Source organism: Larimichthys crocea, chromosome X, assembly GCF_000972845.2.
Source record: "Larimichthys crocea isolate SSNF chromosome X, L_crocea_2.0, whole genome shotgun sequence".
NCBI classification, from domain to species: Eukaryota; Metazoa; Chordata; class Actinopteri; family Sciaenidae; genus Larimichthys; species Larimichthys crocea.
The window spans coordinates 31,227,497-31,236,457 of NC_040020.1; positions in this window are offsets into that span (position 1 = coordinate 31,227,497).

An 8,961-nucleotide genomic window follows, 5' to 3' on the forward strand; every position below is an offset into this window, starting at 1 on the left:
CCACTCAGGTAGAAACTGCCAGAGAGCAAGTCATGCATGGAGAGGCTAATCCTGGAAAATCCAGAAGAATCTGAGTGTTTTGTATTAGACTCTCCTGCTGCTTGATTAATTTGAGCTGAAATGGAATCTGAAATTGGCTTGGTTGTTGAATACTCGCCTGCCTCACAGTGCTAAATGGAATAGAGAGGAGGATGCATACTGTACTGTATGACCACACACACATAAAAACACAGCTTGACCTGTCTTCTCCAGTTGGTCTTTAGAGGCCAGATTGACATGACATGTAAACAGTATTCGTAGTAAATAAGCAGAGATCGTCTGTGGGATTGAAGGATAAATTGAAGTTGAAGCAGACAACAACATGGCTGGATCTGTGAGGGCTGTGCTTCTTTTTTTTCATAGTACTTCTGAGCCTGTTTACACCGGGTATTGACATGCATCTTGGGTATTCTGGTCACAAGTAGACTGCTCAGTTTACATTATCTCCACATGCATCTCGACATTCGCCTCCAGTGACCACTTCAATCAGATCTCATTCATGCAGATAAACACCTACACCATTTCAGTTTGCAAAGAGCAAATGCCTTGTTATTTTTAACCAGCAGCTCAACAGTAGCCAACATGCTGGGATAATCAGACATGTTTTTAACACAAAGAAATCACATAATGTATAGCGTTCGACAATTTTACAAGAAAGCCATAGACAGCATTTCACATTTTTAAATTTATCAAGTTTCTCCAAACTCAACAACTCACAAAACTGCAAGAATTTGGAACAGGTAACAAAGAAGTATGTGATATTAGCGTAGACTGTTGTTTATTGTATTTGTAAATTTTGTTTACCATCAATAAAATATTGTCTTCTTTGTGAATTTGGTGTAAATTCTGTGAAACAGTGTTAAAACACCTAGCTGCTAAACCGTTACCAGACCAGGTAAGACACACTTCAGATATGGATTAGCCAGCCACCAGTACGGCAAGTTTTTTACAAGTAAAGATGTCTTCATGTACTGCATTTAATACACGAAGGCACGAATGTTGAAGAATTTGCCGTGACTGTTTTGCAAAGGTTATTAAGTTTTTCCTCCTTCAACAACTCTCAACATTTTTTAAGGGAGTTTTATTGCAGTTACAGTACTAGTTTCACAGTGAAATCAGTTGAAACAGACATTAACAGTGTGTTAACAAACATCTGCTGCTTATGTTGGCAGGTAAGAGAGCCCACACACGTAATTTACATAACAGTGAACCAAATGGAAATCAGGCAGCGTGTTTTTGTTTGTTCAAAAGATATGTGGTCAAAAGTGTCCTATACCACCTCGGCAAGTGGTTTGAGTCATCTGATCAAAATGCATCTTGATGGTCACTGACACTCAGAGCTGTCCCCCTTTGTTAGGATCACACAAAAGGCATGTTAACGTAAAAGAGGCACCCTGTTTTCTCTGTGTATTCCTCTCTATTCCCTTTACGCATATCTTTCCCCTTTTTTCCATTCTTTGGTCCTTTTCCTGCCTCCCTGTTTTTTCTGTTGTCTTTCTTCGTCATTTCATTTCTTCCCTCGTGTTGTTTTTCCATTTTTCTGCATGACTCTGTCCACCTTGTTGCCTTTCCGTCCCTCCCTCAATTCCACCAGCCATCTGAGAAATCTGAAGAAATCCACTCCCTCCATTTCCCAACTGTCACTGGTGATCAGTCACTGAATCCATCCAATCCGTGGATCACACAGCAACACACCGTGACCATTTGGTAATGCAGACAAGCATATATGAGCCTCTTTCATACAGCAGAATGAGGGCATACTGCTCCTAGTGCCTCTGAATCAAGCTTTTTCATTCATTAGTGGGTGTTTGTTGGCAAGCTGCTGCCTCTTGGTGGCTGCTGGCGGTAAGCTTGGTGCCATTCACAGCTGGAGTTTTGTGCTTTGTGGTGCTTTCATAATGGGGGGAGCATTCTCCCAGTGCCCCTCGCCATCTGTCTCAGGGACTTTGATTTTCCTAACTGAACCCTCCTTTCCTGCTTCCACCTTCACCTCCAATCCTTTCTTTTCATTTTTCAACCATCTCACAGGTGTCACATTGCTTCTTATCAAAAACTGTTGCCTCGTGAAAGGCCCCAAAAAGCTCTCTTTCACTTGTAAGCCAAGGCAAAGCATCAAGGATGAGCACGTTTACTTCACAGCTTTGTTAATTAGATAAGCTGCTATTATGGTTGGAATCAAATAGAGGATGAGTGAAGTGAGCAATATGCCTTTTCAGGAGCTATGTCAGCAATTCTAAGCTGGGATCTCCAGAGCCAGGATGAACCAGGTCTTCCTCAAGTGAGTGGACTAAATGAGTCAGTCTAACCGCAGAGAAACCAAAACCAAAGGTGTGCATGCTTCAAGGGAAGTGCTTGAACATTGTCTGAGAGCCAGAATTAGGAAAGCTGCATCCAACAACTTCTGGAATTTTCCAAATCCTAAAATCCAACGAGCATGTCCCTCTTTACACAACAAGACTATCAAATGTGTGTGAGTCAAATGTGCAATGCAGAACTCAATATGACAGCGGGTATTTCACTCCACCTTTGAATGTAGTCATCAAAAGAGGTAGTGAAAAGTGCACTTGTAGTGCAATGCACTCTATGTTGGAGTGCTGTGCCACAAGACCTCCATCCATCCAGAATGCAGACTGATTGGACCTATAGTCATCCCACACCTCTCCTTTGCACTCTGCATCAGTGGCTACTGGAAACCAATTCAAGACACTTGTATTCCTTGTATACCTTTCACGCTGCAAATAGCTAAACGCCATCCTACACCCAGAGCATGGTCAAACCATTCAGCAGTCATTATACACGTTACTGGGGCACAGTGTCATTAAAACAAGCACTGCAAAGAATATGTCATCCGAGTTTAGGAAAAACAGGGCTGTGTTTGTTGGCCACAGTTATTGGATCCTTTTCAAATAGGACAGGCTGCATTTACCCATTATGATACTGATCTAAAAACTGCAGACTTGAAAGGATCAGGCCACCGAACTGGGACACAGCAACTATCTGTCTTTTGATGTCTTCTCTCTCTCTCCTCCTCCATCGTTTCAGAGAGACTTAAACAATGGTCAAATTAATTTATTTAACATGTTCTCAGAATGAAAGTAAATAAATATCATCTTAAGGAGTGGTGACACAATGGGTTGTACAATAACCCTCCCCAGTAGAGTCTAGACATTGGTGGAGGTGAAGGAGTGAAGTGTGAAGCTGAAGACCTGGATGGATGTGATGAGGAGCAGAAATGTGGATGTCCATTTGGTCCTTGTTGAAATGTGTGTGCCTTTACTGATTTTTATGGCCTCCATGTTACTGTTTCTGCTACCTGATTTTTTCAATACAGTTGACCTGAGGGTTGTTGGGTTTTTTTCCCATTTCACACTTATATATAATTCAAAATGTTTGTGGAAATGCTCTGGTATTTAGCAGAGGTCTGGTTTACTGCTATGATCAGCCATATGATTTTACAACCTCTGATTTTTATGTTGGCAGATATTTTGGAGTAATGCATCATAGGTGGACAAGGCAATTGTCTGCAATTTTCAGATGTTCATAATATGTTGCTGACCTATCCACTTTGGCAATGCTGCCATAACCACCTTGCTTAAACAGAACTCACTTTTATTTCTAAATCTCTCCAGATATGTGTGGTAGCTAATAGGGAATAGGGTATAAGATATGGAGGCGGCAGGGGAGCACAAAAGAAACTCTGACCTCTGTCCCAAAAAACTCCAAGACTGGCCCTGCCTGAAAGGTACAGTTGCTCAGTGACGTTAGGGAAATGTGCTTGCTGAAAGGTGTATGACAATATCGATACCACCTCCCATGGCATCCAGCTAGTTTAACTTAGAACCGTACCTATATCTATATATGTTTGTATTACAAGAGCAAAGTGTAACCGGAGTCAAATTCCTCATGTGTCTACACATACCTGGTGAATTAAAGTGATTTTAAATCTGATTCTGAATAGAAACAGGAGGAACAGCTAGCCGAGCTCTGTTCAATTGTAACAAAATCCACCTGCCAGTACTTCTAAAGCTTACTAATTAATATCTTGGATCTTGTTGTCTAATTTATATAAAAACCAAAGTGAATTTTCTGAGGATTTCCAAGGACAGGCACAGAAGGGAATTGGAAAAATAGGAAACACAAGGCAGGGAGAAGGCAAAAAACCTCATCATAACAATTTAAGTCTTTTTTTTTTTTTTTTTTGCTTGAATCCATAACTTGCAAAGCTGTTCATAGTTGGCAAACATGTGAGTTGCAGTAAACAAGTTTTCCCTCCTCTTCCCATCTGCGCATCTGTCCTATCACACACACACAGAAGAAATCATGGCCAGCAGCCCAGTCTGACATGCTATACCTGACATCTGTCCATTAAGCTAAGCACATGCAGAAGACGAGAGCTACAAAAGCAGATATGTGGAAGGATAGAGGCAGCAAGATAGTGAGCAATGAAACAACTGAGGCTGAAAACAAAAGATCAAAACATGAAACAAATCTTGAGGGGAGAAATGATGGTATAAGACAGCGAGAGAAAGGGAGAAATAACAAGTGTGAGTGACGTTGAGGAGTCACAAGAGATTTTAATAGCAGAAGGCTGAGGATAGAAGACAGGACCAAAAAAAGAAATGATAGACAAAGACAGACATGTAGAAAAGTAGAAATCAGCACACAAACACATCATCTATCTCCAATATTGCTAATATTTGACATTCTTGTCAATAAAGCTTTTCCTAAAATGGGATAGAAACCAGAACCGGGAAGACAGATGAAGAGAATCTCTCTCATAAAATCTTTAAATGTTTTATTTTTGGCTTTCATGCCAGAAAACTACATTGAATTTAGATTTCCTCCACTATCGCACATTAAATGTTGTAGTAGTCAAAAAAGTCCTGACACAAGCAGGAAAAAATATTGTAAATGAATCTATAATTTCATTATTTTATACAGATTTTATCACTCTGACGCAAAATGACAATGCTTAGTTTCCCAATAATGATCAATCTGTGATCAAAGTTAAGAAGATTCATGCGATATTCTATGAGTATTTACCATTAATCCATTAAACTCCATCCATTTATATTAAAACAAAACAAACTGATCGCTTGAATCATGCTGTCAATTTTCGACACTTTTCAAGAATAATTCTCAGCATAGATTTCTTTAAAGGCATGAAAATGCATTGCGCTTTACCTAACACCAATAATGAAACATTATGATTTATTATTATAGAAGTGTCAATATGTACTTCACTTTATTTAACACATACAATGAACTTATGACACTCCATGGACTGTTATAGCATACATGTTATAGCAGTTTTTACTACAGTTGATTGTTGAGGGCTGCAAAGGTCATAATGTATTATAAGCCCCATTAGTTCATCTATAGTTAGTCTCTTAGCTTGTCAGAGCGTCCACCTGAACTTATAATTCATTATGAGTCACATTTATAATGTTTGATATAGTGCAACAGAAATCAAATGTCTGTCTATATGTCTATTCACAAAGCATTATGAATGTAACAGCCTTCACTTTTCTGGTTTTAACCTCTCCACAAGACCTTGGAACCTGGCTGCAGGGATTTTCCATTTCAACACTGATGTTGTGCAATAACTTGTGCTGGTAACTTGTGTTGATGTTCTCGTTCATACCTAAGGTGTTGGATGAGGTTGAGGTCACATCTGTGCCTTTTGAGTACGCAGAACTCCAGAGAGGACTGTGGGCTGGATTTGGCTCTGTGCACAGGGGCATTTTCATCTTCTTCGAAAACTTGCCAGACTGTACAGAAGCACGCTATTGTCGAAAATGTCACTGCATGCTGTGTAAGATTTCCCTTACAATTATGGGGGCTAACCCAATCAATGAAAAACTGTAGACCAGAAGTTATAACACATAATGTTTTGAAGTTTTATCCACTAGCAGTTGAGAAAGGTTACTGCTAGTGTTTAAAATGTGAAAATGTGGGTGGTTAAAGTTGAGATTTCCAGATGCAGTACAGTAAATGCTGGCTTGTTGATGAAATTTGTGTCTGTGACTTCATCATTTAGCATATAAACTGACCAATTCACCAATTAAATTTGTGGATAACACCAAGTGATTCAGTAAAATGAAATCAGTCAATGTTATTGCATGAAATATTTTCACTTCTTTCTTCATCCTGGAATGAAAAATACCTGCCACCTCCTCCATCATTTTCTTCACCCTTTCTGTCTGTCCTTTACAAGGCCCTATCGATTTAATGTGATGGACAGGGGAGATGAGAGTGAGCATTCCTTTGACAGCTGTAACACTCTGTCTCCAATTGACCCGGTCCTCTGCTACCACAGTTAGTCCTGTTTATGGACAGCATAGGTCATAAATCTCTTGTACAAGGGATGCAGACAAACATGTGAGAGGAGGTTGCTGGAATAAAAAATTCAGATCCTTGGACATGACAAGCTTTCTGTGCAAATGAATATGCAAGATGTACATACACATTGTATATCAAAGGTTGTTCTAGTCATTAACGGTGCAGCGTGGAAGACTGCACCTTTTGCTAGATTAATATCTATAAATCATTACCAGGTTCATTATGAGACGTTTCCATACAAGTGTAAACACATAAAAGTGATGCTGAGAACACTTTCAGCCTATCTCAGCCTTTTCTGCCATTTGTTTTTCCAGAAAATCTGCAGGTAGCATCCGCCTTGTTCTAATTCCACTGACATCTTTCTTACAAACAAACAAACAAACACACTTTCTTGGTTATGCAGAGGTAATAACAGCCAATATGCTTTGGTTCAAGATGCCAATTTCCAGCTGAACTCATTTTCCACAAATTTCATTATAACTAAACCATTTGTTTGGCACATTACAAATAAATGAAATTGAGAAAATTATCAAAACAAATAAAACAATTGTGTTATCTCAGAAAAGTACTTCATTGTGTCGTGAAATTAGTTTGTTGTCTCGAAATAATGAAACTAATTAACTTGTGAACTCAAGATAGGAGACTGAAAAGATGAAGAGCTGCCATGCTCACTTGGTTTCCACACCGCAAATACTTTTATCAGACTTTTAAAACTTTGATTCTGAACCAGCTATAGAAATTAAATTAATGAGCTAATAACTGAGTGTAATTAAATGATGTTAAATGGCAAAACAGGAAATTGCATCTGCTCTTATTTCTATTTATTTTGGCACTGTTATCTTGTTTTGTCCACGCAACGGTTTTTGTATTGTTGTATGTCTTGGTGAGGACTTCCTCCCAAAAGGTTTTCAACCTCAAAATGCTCACTTGATAAAAAAATAAAGTTAAACAAAAACATCCAAATAAATGAACCAGCAAAGTCAAAGTAAAGAGCCATCGTTCTGTGAGAGTGAATTAAAGGTGGAGAACTAAAACACGTTGGTGCACATATGGGTTCTCTGCTCATTACTGAGACTTGTAATTGTGTTACGACTGAACTAATCACATTCCAACGCATACACAAATTTAATTGCTATTCAAGTGTATCAACTAAAGTGATTGTAATTAGATCAATTAGAAACAGGACCTCACTTAAAGTTGCAGTGTGCCAAAAGAGGGGAAATGCTTCAGCAAGATTTCTTCAAGGTCATAAAAACATCATAAACAATCTTGATACACGTTACCTTCAGCCATAAACGTGCTCTGATTTTTGTGTGAGTTGCAGTTCATCTGGAGGCTTTGATGTGAGATGCATGCAGTGATAAACCTGCAGAAACATTTAGCAGTGGAGATGTTGGTGGAGACCAAAACAAAGCTAAAACGGAGACATTGTGAACTTGGATTTATCTTGTTGCCATAAACAATGTCAGGTTCCTAGTACTGCTCCCTAGGGGCCAAAAATTTATTAATTCAGCTTTAAGATGATAAGATACAGATGAAATAAAAAATGTTTTCCATAACAAGCAAAACAAGGATTATTGGCAACAGTATTCAAGTACTTCCGATGTCCCAAATTCTGAAAAATCTCAGTGTTTAACATTGTGGTTCAGCATGGCGGGCTCTGTGAAAGCGCACACACAGTGTATAATGATTCTCATTTTTCAGGTGATTATACACCAAAAAAAATAATAGTCTTGAATATTATTTAAGTAATGTGACATTGGAGGGTGTGCTTTAATATCATTAGCACAATCAGGGCCAAGGTGCTTGTGCGTCACATTTTTCCAACCAACTCTTTGGCAAGGCTGATGGAGGATGTGATCCAAACTTTTTCAATAACTCCAGAGGGTTGTAAAGTCCAAAAGTCAATCTTACATACTGGACCTTTAACTTTTCATCTACTGCCATCGTCAGGTCAAAATTATTATTACTCAACACTTGCAAAAAGAGGCATTCCCCATTAGTTAAAGTGCTCTGTGTTAAGGGCTTTTTAGCAATTGTTAAAAAATATTCAATATTACTGTATATCTGCTAAACATCAGCATGTTAGCTTTGTCATTATATGCATATTAGCAGATAGTTAACAGGCACTAGTGGTTGTGTACAACACTTTGGATGAAGACACACGTCCATATGTTCCACACAGCATGTGCAGCACTAATAAAGCAAATCCCCACTGCTCACACATCTTCTGAACACTCTATCGTCTTCCATTTCATGCAGAAACACTTTGGAAAGTATGCATATAAAAACAGGTCATTCTTTAACCACTGCAGCAGATTTATTTTGCCTTCACATTGAACTTTCAGGCTCATATTTGAACACTTGTGTTATTTACTTCGCATGATGCATCTCAGTATTCTTCCGGTGATTTGCCAAGGCCACACAGTCACTCCTGCACATTCTCAACCACTTTCTATCCACTTCACACAAGGTCAGCCCCTGTATCTGTATTCATCAAATCTCTATTCAGAGCAAACAAGTAACCTGCGGGCCGCCAGCAGCACGGTATCATCTCTCTGCACAAGGCCTCTGCCTCCT